Raw genomic sequence first — 18,514 nt, 5'->3', positions numbered from 1 at the left:
ACCTGCTACACTTCCAAGGAGAAAGAAGAGTAGAGAAACATAAGGCCAGGGTTTTCAATGTCAGAAGTGTGCTCTGATTTGTGGTTTTGCATAATTCCCAAAAAGTCTATTTTGAGAAAGGGTGCAACAGAACAGTGAGAAAATATTTAGTGTTGGCTTACCATCCCTTAACAAATATCTTTCTTAAGATCCAGCTACTTGGAAAATTCACATCTCTATTAAAACTGAGTTTTTAACTGTTCCCACAGTAGACAGCAAGACATCAGTTAGACATCCCTTGTCACCGGGGTTCACAGCAAGGGAGATTTTTGCTTGCTTCGTAATTATTTCAAACGATGTGGCCATCATGGAGTGAATCATGTAGAGCAATTAATAGGGACCCATACATTGTTGCTCTCTGCTATGACATTTTCAGAGGACTTAAATGCTAATCACGTAAAACCATTTCAAGGCTACTCTTGGTCTAACTATACCCTATATAGACCTCGCTTATCTCCCTGTCTTATCAGGCAATATTCAGCTATCCTGAACCTATGACATGGGGAGGAAAAACATTCTCAGTATTGCTTCAGGCCTCATCTGGTATTAAAAGTAATTGAAGGGTAACATTTCCTTCCATTTAAAGTATCCCAAGAGTAGAAGTTAGTGGAAAAAACTTTGAAGAGCAAATGAGGAAGGTTCTAAAAGAAAAATACCCAAGGGATTGTATCTCAGACACAAATATATATATATATATTTTTTAATTACAGGTGCTCATAATTACTTGTAAGGCAGAAAACTAATTATGGTAGTCTTCGGGGAATTTAAACATAGTAAATACTGAGTGAAAAAAGCCTGTTTTTTAAAGATTATTTGTATACATTGCTTATACTTTCAGTTGTCACTGGTATGTAAACATTTCTCGTTTTTTCATTTTGTTGTTACACATCAATTTATTTTTATGTTAAATAATGAATACACCTCAGTAAATAAAAAATAGACCTCAGTTCTTTCTGAAATTTCTGCTTTTGAATGTTTTTAAAACTTTTCTTCTTATAAACAGAATACTCCTGTGCTTGCTCAATGTATTGCCACTATATATAGTGTATATTTAAACCATGGCAGAAAAAGCGTAATTTTCCTTGAATGGGAATTAATGTGTTCTTATATTAACATAAATTATAAACAGTGAAATATTTTTCATATGTTACTACATAAAATGTCTGTTGTACTAGAATATAACAACAGAAAAAAGATTTTGCTTAAAATATTAAAGTCAAACACTGAGAACAGCTTAATACTTTTTGAATAAGGCTTTTGCATATATCCTAGTTACTGTTATCTTCTATACACTACATATTTAATTGTTGTTCAGATGCAAAATACCACAACCCAAGGAAAATGTGTACAAGCTGTAAACCATGTGTCCCTCTCCGCATGTCAACTACGTTGGCAAAATACAGAGCAGAGAAGAAAAACATCAGTTTTATTGTATATTCCTTAGCTAATGGATTACTATAGCGTGTCTGAACTCACCAATAAGTTGTAATTAATCAGAATAAATTACAATTAAGTACGCTTTTGCTCAATAAACTATGACTTCTCAGCACTGTGGTTTATCACATATGGTTTCCAGTTGCACATTATACAGAGAGGAAGCTATGAGCTTTAAGTATCTCCTTTTGCATTGACATTAGTAAAACAGAAAGGATGGGAGAAGTGAAAGAAAAAAGAAATATTTTTTCCATAAAAGAAAAGTAGCCCCCCCCAATTTCTTACCTGATTTTAAAAAAAAAGTATTTTAAATAAAACAAACTAAAGCCTACCCCAGTGTAATCCCAGTAAAGTCAATGACATAGATATATAATTAATTTTAAAGAACAGTACAGCCCTGTATTTTGATTTGTATTGATGTTCCATTGATTTGGGCAAGACTCCCATTGCTCTAGTCCAATTGGAGTCAATGTTCATCTTGGTGTGGTGTGTGAGAGATTCACTGTCGCAGTATTCCTGGTCTTACTGTGGCATAAGCCATCTCTAATATTATGGCATTGCAAATCTTATCCCGAGTGCTGCATTTGATGACACCGATAAACTCCACTTACTGTAGTAAACTACATTGAAAAATCTCATATTACTAACTAGAGATTGCATGGACCTTCTCTTTGTGTTACATGGCTTTGAAATACAGCACCTGGGAAGTAAAATCCTGTGAATGAACACTTAAAGATCTTTTCAGCTATAAACTTTTTCCTTGGTACAGCTAATTAAGTGATCAGTTAGGTCTAACTCTAATATTCTTGGTTTATGTACTTTCCACTTAGATCTAGATTCATTTGAATCTATAACAAGCTGTCTCATTATCCATTCCAGGTAGGTCCCAGTGACAAAGTCTTATACGGTCAACCAGTAATTAATTAGCAGAAAATAGCTATACCTCTTTGCATTTGGCAAAAATGTGTCTAGTTCTACAAGTATGCTAATGAACAGACAGATTACCATGTACTATTAGATGAGTTATACCAGTCTAGCAGTCTAGTTATAGATAAAAAACTAATGATAAACATGGTTATTCAGTTTCTAAAAATAATTTCAGCATATTAATTTGCATGATGATACTGTCAGGTTCTCTGAAAACCCTTTTTTTTTTTCCTTCTGAAGTAGGGCCACTTTGACTTTTTTTTTTTTTAAATAGCATCTCATGAACTACTTCAGTAATGGTGATTAAAAAAAGTCACTGCAGAAAGACCATGTCTTTTTCTTCCTACAATGTGGACAACTGAACTGCTTAGAACTAGGTTCATGAAATACGTGGGCTGATCTTTGGAAAGCTGGATGTATAATCGAGCTCTGTGGTTAGCCCATGAGGAAATAATTTAAGAATTGTTTGTCCTTCTGGACCCCAAGCTGACAGAACCAGAGATGGTGGCACAGAATTACCAGTCCCACTGCTGGGTCTGCTAGGCACAAACGAACTAACCAGGGATGTGATAATCAGCGGCAACCTTTCCTGCAGTGACCATGGAAAAGTGATATTCAGTCAAGATGCCAAGGTGACAAAGGAAGACAAGTAGCGGAGATCACACCCTGGACTTCAGAATGCCGCTCAGCTTAGGCAGGGACTCCATCCTGATAACGCAGGAAAAGGAGCAGACGTACCAGGAGACCTGCTTGGTTTCACGGGGAATCCGTGGCTGAGCTGGGGTGCAAAAAGGACACGCAGGACGTGTGTGATTCCAGGATGCAGCCAGGCCCTTTACTGAGGTACACAGTAGAAGAACAAGAGACAGTCATAAACTGAAACAGGGAAGGTTCTGGCTGGTTGGTTAGGGGGAAAAAAAATAAAAATAAAAAAAAATCACTCAGGATAATTAAGCTTTGGAACAGGTTGCCCAGGGAGGATGTGGAATCTCTCTGTGGATGTTTTCAAGGCCTGACTGGGCAAAGCCTGAAGCAACCAGTTCTGAATTCAGCGCTGACATCTCTCTGAGCAAGAGGAGATTGGTCTCGAGACTCCCAAGGTTCCTTCCAATGTGAATTATTCTATAATTCTATAAAAATTTAATCGCAAGGATAAAATACAGGTATAAATATGAGCTTGATTTGTGGGATGCAGTACTTTCATTTCTTTAATCTTGTGCCAGGGTAAAGGTATAAAAAAATCTTCACAGGAATCACATTTGTGTCAGGTCAAAAAGTCTGTGTCAGTTTTTTTAATATCAGCCAAAGATTATCAAAGACAAAAACTTGATGAGCACTCTGCATAATTGAAAAAGCAAAAACTGCTCCTCAGAACTATTTTAAATAATTTGTAGCAGTACCAGGCTTATTGGGCATGTTTTTCCTTTCTGCTAATGAAAATGATTTGAACCATGAAAATAGGTTCATCTTTAATCCCAAATACTGATTCAAGGGGGAAAAAAAGTATTCTGTATGTATTATGGATTTGTTAAACTAGGCAGCATACCTTGAAAAATGGAAAATTTCCAAGCAAATGGAAAAAATATTTCTCACATGATGTAAATAGCACTTATTACCATAGTTAAGCACACCATTTTACGTTCAGTTCAGGAACAATGATTCAGTGTTTGTTATAACAGTATGCATTTTCAGCAAGAGAAAGCATTCATCCTCATCACCAAGTAAGTTAAAATAACATCTGTGTAAGAAAATATACTTTCCACATAATGAGAAAAAAAATAAACTTCACGTAGTATTCCAGATTTTGAAACGACTGATTCAAAGCCAGAATCTACAGAACTGTCTTAAATGGATTTCTGCTTGCTGTGGTGCCAATTTATATCACCTCCCTAGCCTGGTTACCAGTGTTTTGAGGAATAGGTATATATGAACCCTCAAAGACAATGGAAATTTACAGCTGTTACAGCTATGCATCTTACAGGCTGTACTGTTTGTAGACATACAGCTAGAGGAGTCTGTAATGTCCACCTGATTACTTTCACTGCTGCTTCATAATGATCATTCTAGAAAATGACATTGTGTTTTTTGTATCTGCAGACCTTAAAGAAAGTTTGGCCATTGAGAAATTACAGTCATTGTACAAATAAACTGTAACAAAGTGGAATAAGTATTCTGCCTTTACAGATGGAATTAAACGTTCAGGCACAAGTATCTGATTTCCAAAAAACCCTCTGAAATCAGGAGCAATGTTCTAAGCAGTAAATTCAGATTTGTTTTTCAATCTGTATCTGTGTAGTTGTGAACATGTTATATACAATAGCCCTTCACAAATTAATTGTGATCCCACAATTTCTCATAAACAAGAATGTTAGTTAATTTAGTTTGTTAAAAGATTAAATATAGTAGGTAACTGAAATTGATGTGTGTTTTATCTAGGTGCAATTCCAAAATAAATAAATAAATAAATTAGCAGTTCAAGTTTATGGTTACAAACTTTTTAAATGGATGTAATAAATAAAGGATGCCATGTCACTAGTCAAAAGTTAGAACTACCTCAGACATTTTCCTTAAGCTACAGAATGAAAAAAGGAGAGAGAAAATACATCTTTTCCCCTAAACTTATCTGAAATTATAGCCAGTAGGCGGTCGTGCTTTAACTTTAAAAAACATGCCTGAACTTTATGACTTTCTGCCTTTATATTCCAGCAGGGTTTATTTTTGGTTCCTTTCCAACTGAAAAAAATGGACTATGAGATTCTCTTCAGGTTTAAAATAATTAGTAAACCCTTAGAATACTCATTATAAATAGATCAAAGCTTCAACCCAACTTCAATACAAAGGCAAGCCTTTTAGATCAAACTTGAACTACCACCCATCCCACATACGTCCTGCTGATATCTTACTTTGGGTTCTGTTTAATTATTAACACCAAAATACTGAATAATTCATTATTTAAAGAAAAATAATAAGAAATTTAATTTAGACAACTTTTATACCAATTATATTTTCTCATTTCTTTTTTCTTTTCTTTTTAATCTGGTGTGGTTTTTGCTGTAAAGTTAATGGCCCAATCCTTCATTTATAGGTGAAACAAGTCTAATGTCTAAAGGAAGTCAAAAAAAATACAAGCAGGAGGCATTATGCATTAAGCAAAAGGGTGAAAATAAAGATATTTCTAATGAACAAATTCTCTTACCCTGCCAACAAGTACCTATAATTCTTGACAACACTCCCTGACGTACAGCTGCCAGGGCAATTCAGAATTAAGGTATACTAATGTGTCCCACAAGAAAGACAAAAGCGTGCCTGGATGTTACTGACATCTACACCAGCCAGATGAATCCGGACAATAATCTAAGACGCTGCTACATAAGGAATCTGAATTCTGGAAAGAACTGAAGAGCTTTTTATATACCAGAAAGTTCTCTTCTGTGCAGAGTCTGTAGCTTGTCTGAATGGAAATAGTCAATAAAACCTGTAAAATGTTTTGCTAAATGATTTCAAAACACAGTACAAAAAATAAGAAATTTGCAAAATATTTTGATGTTTGTTCCTTTAAAATATTAAAAATACATGAAGTCAGAATTATGATACGTAATCAAAGCTAGCTTCAATTTATAAAAATAATAGCAGAAAGGTAGTTTATTAGTCAGCTGGAAACTGAAATTGATAGCACAATCCTTTCTGGTCTCTTTACCATGAGCATTTCAGTATTTGCACAGGTATACTCGCCCTGCCTTAGGTCTGGCTTGTATGCTTAGCATTTATAAATCAGAGCAAGCCTTTCGATATCGAAGTAGCAAACGCATGCATATGAAGGAAAGCGTAACACTACAAATTTAAGAGTTAGCATTTTCCATTTGGAACAGCATGTGTATCGTGTAATTTAAGAAAAAGTCCAAAACTTTAAGATCTTTATTTTCCTCTTATTCTTTTAAACTTCTACCATAACTAGAAAATTATTAATGTTTTTTAAGAACTATTAAAAAAAAAAAAAAGGAAGAAGCTTGCTGCAGCAGCCCGTTCACTGTGTAGGTAACATACTGTGTAGATAATAAGGTCTGCAGTATCACTAAAAAGCATTTATTAGTGAAAATGAGCAACAAGTCCCTTTTAAAAGAAAATACCCTTTTACATGGCATTAGTTCAAATTATCAGTACATGTCAAAAATAGGATCACTACATAAAAAAGGAAAATATACTGTAAGCACCTCTGCATTTATCAACAAAAATACATACTATGGTGTAAAACTGGTACTAAAAGGTGGGACTTAAATTTGCACATTTTCTGAGAATTGTTTTGATTCCGTTGGGTAGGCTTCATGTAGGTTGACCTGTATATCACCAATGCAAAAGCAACCATTTAAAAATAAAATCAAAGTCAAAACCAAACTTCTATGTTTCCAATATTATCTTTGAACACCTATAGGAACAAAGGGCAAACTCTGCACTAAGAATGTAATGTTCTGTATTTTTTTTATGTTAATTTTTTCCCTTCCAACTTGCTGAGATGGAATTATGAAACTCACAGTAACTGTTCTCATGCCAGGAACAGAAGTTCATAAAGTACGTACCTATTTTCACTTCATATTGGTTATTCAGGAATAAATGTATTCATTGCACTCACTTCATATTCCTAGATTGTTGAGGCAAGCGTTGCGAGTTTATGTTTGTACCTCACCTTCAGCAGTCAATCCTGACGAGAACGTTTCAGTTCTCCATAATCTAAATTCTAAAACTCAAACTACCCTCATTTCCAAATGATTTATTTCATGCCAGTACTATTTGTCAGAGAGAATACTGGCGATGCTGAGAATCATTACTGTAAGAAGTAAAGAAATAAACACAACAGAAGTAATTTTAAAATAAAACCCATGTTTTAGAAATCATCTAACCCAAAAAAAGAAAAGCATGTAAATATTTCTTCAAACATAACTTTCCTTCTCATTCACTGTTTTTTGTCAATCCTAAAAAAATAGTCTTTGCAGTTGCTCCACAGGACTGAAAACTCAGAAACAGTATAAAGAGGAAAACATGCAGCAAACAAGCTTCCCCTAATTCTCCCAGGTAAAATACATCCATTCAAGCTTCAGTACTGCAATCTCAATAACCGTTGCTCGGTATTCTTCCATTTTTTTTCCTTCTACACTTGCTTGAGTTCACCATATAGATTTCAACAGCTGCACAGTGTATAGTGCACAGTATATTACTGTGTAGCAGTTAAGACTAAATAAGCAGATCTTTCTTCGGGTTTTTCATCCCCACCAGACTAAGATGTCTCTATTAATTCAAATCCTCTGGTATAATTTATCTGGCAAAATGAGGCACCAAATGTTTGCCACAGGTTAGAGAGCAGTGTTGAAACGAATTAAAATATTCTGTGCTGCTACCCTAGAAACAGAAAACGAAGTGAGGTTCTGATACATTTTGCAACTGGGTGGGTTGAAGCTGCTATGTATTTTAATTTAGATGAGATTGGAAATTTTTGTTATATCACACCAATGCGACTGAGACCATATTATGTTTAACTGACAGTTCTAAACGAAGGTGTAACTTCTTAAATTTACGATTAGCCTTAAAAACAAAACAAAAACCAAAGTAATTATCTAAATGGTTACATTTTATTTAGGATGCATGATACTAATTTTAGTTGATGTTCGTGTAATTAATCTAATTTACACACATTCATATGCGTTCACATTCTTATTAAAGCTGGTTTTCCCACAGAAAAATCAAGCAAAAATTATTCAGCACTTGAAGCAGAAGTCAAACCAAAAAGTGTTTCTTCTGAGATGTGAATAACTCATGGACTCTTGTCCAATTATAGCTTTCACTTCAGCTTCATACAAATCTTTTGGTTGGTTTGAACATACAAGTGTGTAGTTGTGCATGCCTCCCTCAGTAGCATTAACAGACAATTGAAAAGCAAGATACAGTTTTCTTATTCCTCATGAAATTTTGGGAATTTAATCACTTTCCCAGCATGTAATTCTTTCAGTAACCTTAATCAAAATTCCATGAAAAAATAAACAAACAAAAACCAGAAACAAACAGCACCAACAATAAAACCTGCATGAATATCAAATTCTGAGAATATAGATTTGGGTTTAAAGTTTCATCATTTTCTTTTCTGCGTACACGCAAATCAACACGGTTAAGTATAAATTGAAAAGTAGTTTAGAGATTACTTTGTTAGTAGCAAATAAAAGGATATTCACGTGATGTACAGAATCAGGCAGCACTATAAAGTAAGAGCTTTCCAAGGTCTGTTGAACTAACAAATGTGATTTTTCTTCTCCTTGATTTGCTTTGTAAAGAATACAAGATCATAACTTAGCTTACTGGCTTCCTTGCTTACTGAAACTGAATTAGATGCTGGTTGCCAATTCTGCTACTTACGAATGGTCTGCCACGCAATCCACTTCTAGGATTTCAGGACTCAGGGCTGAGTACTCAGTAGTCTGTGATTTTCCTTACACAATTTTAAGGACAAGTATTACAATTCACTGCAGTCATGCATTTAAGGAACAGTTCACTCTAAACTTCAGGTAATTGTCTTCCGGAAGTTAATGTTACAAATTAACACTAAAAGACAATAAAATTTCATGTTTCATCAGGATGTAATTTCATGTAAATCAGTGTAAGTGCATTGGTGTAAAAAGAGCATGCATAGAAGGTTGACTGTGTGCTCACATCAAACTAATTTCAGAGTACCAAAATGGATGTAAAATGATGTCACTTCAGAAACGTTCTCTTTGGGGTGCAAGGCAAGTCAGTATGTTGGTGGGGCACTGGCCCAGGCTGCCCAGAGAGGCTATGGATGCCCCATCCCTGGAGGTGTTCAAAGCCAGGTTGGACGAGGCCCTGGGCAGCCTGCTCTAGTGGCATCCCTGCCCATGGCAGGGGGTTGGAACCACAGGTATTTGAGGTCACTTCCAACCCGAGCCATTCTGTGATTCTATTATATGGTTCTCTATAGAAACATTTTTACTAACTTAAATAGAACATTTTGGAAATGACAGAATTTAAATTGTAAAAACTAAAAATGAACCACTAACTGTAATGCAATTATCTTTCGAAGTTCCTTGAAGACAAGGATACTCCATATATGCACTAGCTATTCCCAAATGTTTTTGCTTTCCATAGCGATGTGTTGTAGAGAAAGCTCTAATAATTTCACTAATTTTGTAGAAAGGGTCAGATCCTCTCTGACATAAGCGAGGCTTGAAGCATTTGGAATTACGATGATATACAATACCTGAGACATTGGAGCCTTCTCATGAGTTCGGTCTCACACGGCTGTGTGTATGGGGGAAACCACGAAAGAAATCTCCCTGCAAAGGCCATTTTCCCACATGGAGTCCTAAAATACTGGATGCATAGTGGGGCTATGCTGGATGACTGAATGCTTTGGAAACAAGTTGTTAATGGCTGAAAGCTGTAGATAAAACAGCGTTATCTATTTCAACTTGTAACTTAAGTCTGCACAAATTTTTGTTACTGTTTTTGTTTACTTTTACGTCTTCTCCTTTTCAATACAATTTCTGAATCAGAAATGTAACTGGAATAGAACATTCAGCATAGGGCCGTCTATTTTGCCAGATAGTACATACCTGCCATGATATGTCTTCTAAATCAGTAATTTCTGCCTAATCGTAATGTAAATTGAACACCTAATGAAGATTTAAGTAAATGGCATATCTAATATACAAGGTATTGCAGCTCATTCATAGTGATCTCAGTTCAGTCACTCAGATTCATAGAGCTATAAATAAAATCAGCTGACTCCTAGTTTACCAGTGGTGTCTAAATTAAATGACTATTACTTGGTATGGATTCTTTTAAGATTTCTGAAAAAAAAAGTAAATGTTAAAATCACAGTATATCTATGTGTAGAGGTGTATTCAGTTCACAGATTAATATATCTGTTCATAGTAATAATAAACATCACATCCGATTACTGAAAACTCACAGCGAGTTTTCAACATTTCAACATCTGCAGGTGCAGATTCAGACAGACAGAGGACGTCCCACTAGCCACTTCTCTTCATGGAAAGCAACCTATCACCAGTCTTCCCTGTTTAAGAAAGTCCTGTGCATTGTAATGCTTCTGCTGACTGGTGTCAGTGTTACTACGCAGGAAAGAAGTTTGCCTCTTGGTTAGAATATAGTGAACCCAGACTCCAAAGATGCCTTGACAGCCAACTCAAAATAGATCTAAGCATCCAGAGAATACTCCTGCAGTTCTGTATATTGGAAAACTTTCCTGATGTGGTCAAATTCAATTAATAGGTCTTATTAATTTTTAGGGTGGATTATGTGAATGACAGGCTTCCACACCTTTGAATAGTAATTATCGGTTCACCATGGCAGCCTTCAAAGCAAGACTTTTATTTATTTGCTATCCTTTGTCTCTGTGGTATCACTGTTGCTGATTTTTTTGTTGGTTTCATGCTGGTTTTTATAGTTCAGTTACCGATACTTCTATCCTAATACTTGTAACTCGTATTTTTCTTCTAGATAGCAACAAAAGCAATACTTTATGCAAGCCCTTGCAGATAATTTTGGATGATTTTCTTCTTCTTTTCTATTTTTGGAAACATATTCAGGTGATATGAACAAACTGAAAAAAAATGATAAACAGGAAATGAATGCTCGTTATACAAAAAGAATCTCTACCATTTTTTCCATCAATTTCATGTTACAATAGCAATGAAGATTTCAATGCAGGTATTCCTGGCAATTAACAGCTAGATCAGTTCTCTTGATTACCACAAGCTAGCAGCTTCTTTCAGTCTGTCATTAATGCTCAAGAACTTTAAGCTCAATCACTGTTGCTTAAGCAATACTCATTTTGACTGAGTGCCGTGTTGTGCCACATCGCCCATTGCCCACAAGTAACGATGCCTGACTTCAGAGTCTGGCTTTTTGCAGTTCTCTCTCCTTACCTTCCATTTCATTTTACCAATTGCTGAATTTTGTTGTTTTTCTTTTAAAAAACCTGGCTTCGTTTTGTTTTGTTGTTGGTTTTTTTTTTTGTCTCTTCATTTTGAAGTTCCTAAAGAGGGAAATTTCACTCTCACAGTTGAAAATAAATCTATTTAAATTGAAAATGGAACCTGTGAATACAGACGTTTACAACAAATTGCAGGCTCAGTTTTAACTAGAATGGGAAACATACAAGTTAATGCAGGTGCACTTGCATATAGCATCACAAACCAACAGCTACTTGGTCTGTAAATAATTTGCATTTTCACTATTAGACTGTACACCTCACAATAAACCCATACTTAGCTAACATCAAATACCTCAGCACTACATTTTTGCATCTAATCATTTAAAGTTGATATAACAAAGTGATGCATCACTACGGAAATGAAATGGACTTTTAAAATTTATCAATTCTTTGATACCAAGAGAAATGTTTGTTTGTTTACTTAAAAAAAGAATGCAAGTTCCCAAGCATGTGATAAAAAGGATTATTTTAAATCAAAATCTTAACTCTTTCCCACTTTCTTTATAAGACGTAAATACTCTAAGTTCATATATGAAAGGGACCACGTGATGTGGGATTTGCAGTAGCAAGGTTCAGGACTGTTAAAACCCACAAGCTCTCTTCCAGTCTTCACATACTCATTTTAGGAGTGAGAGTATATATGATAAATAACCCCATTAGTACTCTCTAAGAATGTTAACAGTCATACTAAATCTATATGTAATTTAGTGCACATCCTGGTTTTTGAAGCAGGCAGATAGGCATGTGACCAGGCTTGGAAGAAAAGTATTTGTACATGATCAGCTGAATTTTAGCAAGATGTCTGTATGTTTGATTTTGTACATTTTTACATTTATCATTAGTATTACCATTTTACGTTATGTTCTAAAGCTGTTTGGAGCTTAAACTAAGACCATTGCAATTTTTGGAAATAGCAGTGTGTATCTTTCACAATAGTAAATAGTTATGGGACAAATTATAATTGTGGTCTGATTTGGTAACCTAAATCCTTAGATACTTTTAACTTTGGTAACAAATTATTGATCAAGGTTAACAAAGCTTTAATCATCAGATAAGTAGGTTTATACAGATATGTATGCAAGGTATGTAGCAGTGTATTGCTGATAAGAACTGAATCCTCCAGTACCCTACACCTACAGTACAGTAAGACAAAGAAACTCATTATCACAACAGGGAAGCTGAAACTTACATGTCATTCATATGAAAAAACAAAGCACCGTGGGTGGTGTTTTTTTTTTTTTTTAATACTAATGATTAAGATAACTCAGCATAGAATGACAGAGTATTACACAATTTGCTTCCTCTGGATTTGTTTCCTGTTTAATCACGGTCTAACATTATATCCTACAATAAAATCAAGTTCAGCAACCTTGCAAACATAACACATAACTAATAGCATTCTTCTCAGTGTCCCACCAAATCACAGAACTGTTCAGGTCAGAAGAGTCCTTGAAAGGGCTCTAAGTCCCATGTCCTCCACAGGTATGTGCCAGTGCTGAGCTCCAGACAGACTGCTTCAGGCTGTGGCCAGCTGGGCCTTGAAAACCTCCAAGAACATTCTACAGTGTTTCTCGGCTACCTGCTTTACTGTCTCAATGATGGAAGCGGTAAATACACATTCCAGAAATGAATAACAAATTACTTGTTATAATTTGAGTATTTTTTTTCCTTAGGAAGTCAGGCTCGTTCACTCTATTACACATACATGTTTGAGAACCATAACCTACAGTCATTTTGGTAACTCTAGTAAGTTGAAAACAATGATCACCAAAAAAAACAAACACAAAGCAACACCAAACCAACAAATGTTAGTGATTACACATGGGTGACACTTTTGCAATCATTACACTGGCCATCATGCTGAACAATAATCTGTATGCATACTTACTATGCAGACACCTTATAAATAGCTAATGAATGATTAAATGAAATTGCTGTTTCATAATGAATTAGTACAAGATCTGTTGTACATAATATTTGGATTATCTAAATGGTTTAACATACTCCATTTGTAAGTATTCTGCAGCTGGCTGTTACTACACAGATTCATCATTTAAGTATTTTTAATTGTTTATATGTCATTACAATATGCCGGAACTTGTTTAAATATTTTTTTTAATTAATTTTAATCAGCTGGGTCGAACAGAACCACACGGTATTTCTGAAAAAAAAATCCTTCTTTGGTAGAATGGAACAGAGCAGAAGTAGGGGCTTGAGTTGCAGCACAACTGAATATAAACTGGATGAGTTGCTGCCTTTGGTCAAGACAAAATTTCTTTGCCCAGATCTCATTCTGGGAAGCTAAATATTCTTTCTAAATCTCTTGTGAAGCTGAGCTTGGTTACATCATTCACATTCTTCCCAAGTTTCCAGTGTGCTATATTTGCCCAAGAGGGACTTGGACTATGTACAAATTCTGTTCTGAATCTCCAGTAATTCTCCCACAATTTCCAATGCCTATGGAGTTATAATGCATTCAGTGCTAAAGAACAACGTTGCAAAAACTTGAAGGGTAAAGATGAAATATCAGCTGCTCCAAGATCATTGTTTACCAACCTGAAGGATCCTTCCTAGTGGATCTGTGTGATTTAGCCTCTAAAGATTTTAAAAACCTTGCACCAGACGTCTCTCCTTTTATTCCATGAAAAGGACATTCTGAAAGATGGTAATCAAAATACATTTGCCATATTTCATGTTGAATCTGTGAGCAAAATGCATATATCTATGTTCTGTTGCAATCAATCTGTCAGAATCTGCACAGAACACAAGGTGTTGTGTACTCTGGAAGTGTAGGTCATTTGCTGTCAAAAGAAACAGATGAGGATAAGTGAAACAACACAGGTCTTATCAAGTGAGGTAGTATTTATGTCATACTGATAATTGACACTAATCAGAACTGTAAAAAAAAAACAGAGAAAAGGGAAAGAATAAACTGTCTCTTCTGGCATCATACTAAAAATCTTCATGAAGAGCTCTGCAACTACCCAAAAAGTATCGCTGGCAATCTAAGTCAGTCCCTGCATAAATTAGTAGTTTATAGTCTATACAATTGGCAACACAGCAATTTCTAATGAAAATAAATGCATAGACAAATGGCAGATTTCCAGCTCTATGGACATCAACACGTATATAATACGTACAGTATTCCCTTTCAAGGTGCACTGAACCACAACAACTGATACAATTTCACACGTAAATTGTCATCACTGGTTCTGCAACCATTATTAGTGAGACAAGTTTACTTCAGGTTGAGTTGAGCCTCCATGAATTTATACCTATCTCCCTTGTTCTACAGTTCTGTCACATTTTGCCTGAAAATAAGCTAGAAGTGCAGTGTCTTCGGTTCTTGCAACTCATTTTCCTTCACCAGATTTCCACACCAGTTACAGGGTACCATTTATCTTATAGTCACCTTGCTACTTCTTAAATAAATACTGACAAAAAAATGTGTGAGTATTCAGTGGGTAAGGCACCAAAGAAATTCCACAGCTCTGGCATTCAGTTTGAAGCTATTGTACTCCTAACTTTTACCTGTTAAGCACTCTGCATTAGAACCATCAATTTTATCTGAACATATCAGCATTTTCCTTCAACACTGGGGTGCTTCTTCATGAGAATTTAATGTTTTGCCTTGTTTCTTGCTTTCTCCTAGCTTGGCAAAATGTATCAGGGCTCTTGGATATTTTTTCCTCAGTATTTGAATGTCTTGCTTCAGAGCTTCTCTTTATTATGAGGCTCCAATGCCATGGTTTCCTTGAACACTTTCGCTTCATCCTGGCACTTTGCCTTGGTATTGCAGCATATTCATCTCAGTTCTTTGGCTTGCTGACCATGTACATCTGCAACCATGTCTTCACGTCTATGAAGTTTTCATCTAGGGCTCTGCTCTTTTTTTTTTTTTTCCTCTCCTGCTCCATTGTAAATTTACCAGAATTAAGGTAGGGTCCAACATTATCTCAGACAATGGCATAACACAGTGCTCTTGAGTAACACAGTGTACTCTTTTTTTCCTGAACTCTAATCCTTTCCCGACATGAAACGGGCATAACCTAATTAATGACTGAAAGTCAGCTCCTGACACATAACATGAATGCCCAGTTTGTTTTTCTTTTCTTATTCTGACGCATCAGAAACTCCTGGAAAGAGAAGTCTCATAGGACTTTTGTTGCTCCTGGTTAGGTAGTCTGTTAGATTGGTCACTCTTGTACCATTGTTAGCACTATTATTTTGTCTACTTGGAACATTTTCACTCTTCCAAATCAAATTATATGATGTTTTTCTACATATTCATGACATCAAGCTTCAGATTTCCTAGTACACCCAAGTCTAGAGTTTCTTAATAGTCATTGTTGGTGGTTTCTTTTGGAAATAAATGAGCATGTAGAACTCATAATTTCAATACATTAACTCTTCCTGGATCAGTGTCAAATTCACACTGATTGCTTGATGACAAGAATATACCAACAAGGATTCATTTACCAGCCTTTTCCCAAAGTTGACACTTCACTGAGCAATATATCGAAAAGCTAATACATAGGATATCCCAAAAGAACAGCAAACAGCTCTTAAGCACTGAAAATATTTTGTTTCATTAAATACTTTACATAGGTTTTCTGTTTGAAAAAAAAAAAAACAAAAACAGATACTGTAACTTTGAATGATACATGATAGATAAGACCCATTTTTTGTCAGCATGTCTCAACAGACATCCATCAAGATGTGCACAGTTTTATTGCTATAAAAAGTCTTACACGAGTGCTTGTGCTACATAATGTAAATATATTCTGCTTTCTTAACACTGAATTTAATTTTGTAGAATAAAATTACTCTAAAATTAGATTTCTTCTTATAAATAGTTCAAGAAACAGTGGCAGGTTTGGGGAGTAGTTCCCCCCCATCTCAGTGAACTATTTGCTGTTCTATCAGTATCATGCTGGCCAGTAAGATGAAACAATTTCATCAACACCCCACCAAAAGCCATTCAACTTTTAAAACATACTCTTCGGTGAGTGCTGGGAATGAGAAGCATGGGAAAAAAAAAAAAAGAAACAATGAACATTCTTATTAGACTCCTCAACCTGAACTGAAAGCAGCAGGGTTTTGTAATAATGGCAACATGCAGCTATTGACAACTTGTTAACCTTAACACTAGGCTCTGAGAGAAAAACTGTCTGTGCACTAGCTGGCATTTTTCCTAAATAAATAAATAAATAAATAATGATAAACCCACATTTGCAAGCCTTTGTGAAGGAAAAAGTCACAGGGTTTCAAATAATTTTTTGATATCTACTGCTTTCATAACGAGAGATGTTGCTTTTAGGGCTCATACCAGCAGAAAAGAAGGAGTCAGTGGGAGAGAAACAGGTAGCAGATAGTGTATACATGAGAATTAGCAAAATGTTCTCCAGTCATCTAGAGAAGTGATGGTCTAAGTGCAAATTCACGCTAAAAGAACATTGTATGCGTCTTAAATATCAGTGTTGCAGCTTGTTAGATTCGATGTTCTTTACTTTTACAAAGATAATGCCACTAGAAAACACAAGACTGTTAATCACCTTTTACTAACAGTCTACATCACAAAATTGATTCTACATGAATGAGCATATTCCTTTACATTCTGTGATATTTCAGTCTTAAACTAGAAGAAACCTGATGTCCTTATTCTTGTCCTGATTTACATTCATCATCATACACATCATCATCATACACAGACTGGAAGTCTCCTTAAGAGTATTCTGCGCATTGGTATCTCAGCAATGAATTTTGCCGGGAATGCTTCATGAAGAAGTTTGCCCAAAAACCTGTAAGCACTATGTTTAGTTCAGACCAAGGATATAAGTAACGTATAACAGTAAGACTTTTATGACAACAGCATGTCCACGCACAGATATAAGTAACATATGCATGCTTTTAACAAAAAAAGGAAAATGCACATACACATCTTAAAAAAAAAAAATCAAGTACTCAATGGCAGGTAATCTTTATAAAAGTATTAGGAAGCATCAATCCTCTCATTATCACGGTGATTTTGTTTTGAACTACTGAATATTTACAGTATGACAAAAAGCCCAGACTCTCAGTCATGTACGGAAGTAGTAAAATCATACCGTGAAGGGCTGTGTCAGCTGAAATACACACTATTCATAATGATGAGGCACTGAATACAGCAGTTTGTTATGCATATTATTTGCAAAGGGCGTGACCTATTCAAAAGCTGAATGAATTCAAAACTACTGTTATGTTCAACAGATGCGGTTAGGACACAGTTCACGTTTTGTTGTTATCCAAGTTTTCAGTACATTTGTGCTCCACTGAAGAGTTACACTAACAAAACAAAACTCATGCCAAAAATTCACCCAAACTACGAACAAAGTGGCTTCTTCATGACAGTTCTAGAGCTTTCTGAAGAAGCAGGAGACAACTTCAATTAAATATTCACACATCTTAGATGACCAATTTAAAAGTTTGAAGCAACAATATTTGATGAATTCAAAATATTTGCAATTTTTTTTATTAGCAACATATTCTAAACTGTTCCCTTCACTGCATCTGTAATACTTCAGAAGAAAAGCAAGGATTAAACAAGCTATTTCATCACAAATTATGAATTTGCACTAGTATGTTGCTGGCTCAGTCAAGCCTGGGTGAATAATCAAAGGTATGAAGTGCCTTGTGGAAAAGCAAGTCTTTCTGCAGTCCTATGCTGTCACTTTCTGATTTACAAAAAAAGTAACTCACCAGAGAATCGAACTGTTTTCACCAAATTTATTTATTTAATCTACAGATCTTTTATTAATTCTTTTTTATTTAACTTAGAAAATCTAATTTTCAACATAAGGCCGTCCAAGATGATTATGCAGGAAGGATTTTTTTTTTTCCACTCTAATGCTTTTTCAAACTTAGAAATCAAGGCAATATTCTCAGGCTTCTTCCATAAACATTCTGATCAGTGCTGACTTACCTATAAACTTCCCCAAACGAAACAGTGAAACTGCATCTCATCTTGCTAACAAGACTTACTTTTAACCTTACTTTGTATTTCATTATATAATGCAGCAATACAGACCATTTAAAGATAAACACATTTTTGGTTTGTAA

The 18,514-nt window shown here is 35.2% G+C and overlaps 1 protein-coding gene and 1 long non-coding RNA gene across 15 annotated transcripts in view; one reads left to right on the top strand and one right to left on the bottom strand.

Moving 5' to 3' along the window:
- LOC121077154 overlaps positions 1-18,514 on the top strand; it is a 49,415-nt gene that overhangs the window by 10,578 nt on the left and 20,323 nt on the right. For all 5 annotated transcript variants that reach the window (XR_005823922.1, XR_005823924.1, XR_005823920.1 and 2 more), the window contains exon 2: positions 12,899-13,023. This is a non-coding gene — a long non-coding RNA (uncharacterized LOC121077154). The remainder of the gene's footprint in view (positions 1-12,898; positions 13,024-18,514) is intronic.
- PCDH11X (protocadherin 11 X-linked) overlaps positions 1-18,514 on the bottom strand; it is a 488,057-nt gene that overhangs the window by 455,147 nt on the left and 14,396 nt on the right. The gene's annotated exons all lie outside the window — the stretch shown is intronic.

Source organism: Cygnus olor, chromosome 13 (genome assembly GCF_009769625.2).
Source record: "Cygnus olor isolate bCygOlo1 chromosome 13, bCygOlo1.pri.v2, whole genome shotgun sequence".
Classification (NCBI taxonomy): Eukaryota; Metazoa; Chordata; class Aves; order Anseriformes; family Anatidae; genus Cygnus; species Cygnus olor.
Note: the sequence above shows the minus strand (reverse complement) of the source record. Positions and strands in the feature narration are given on the sequence as shown.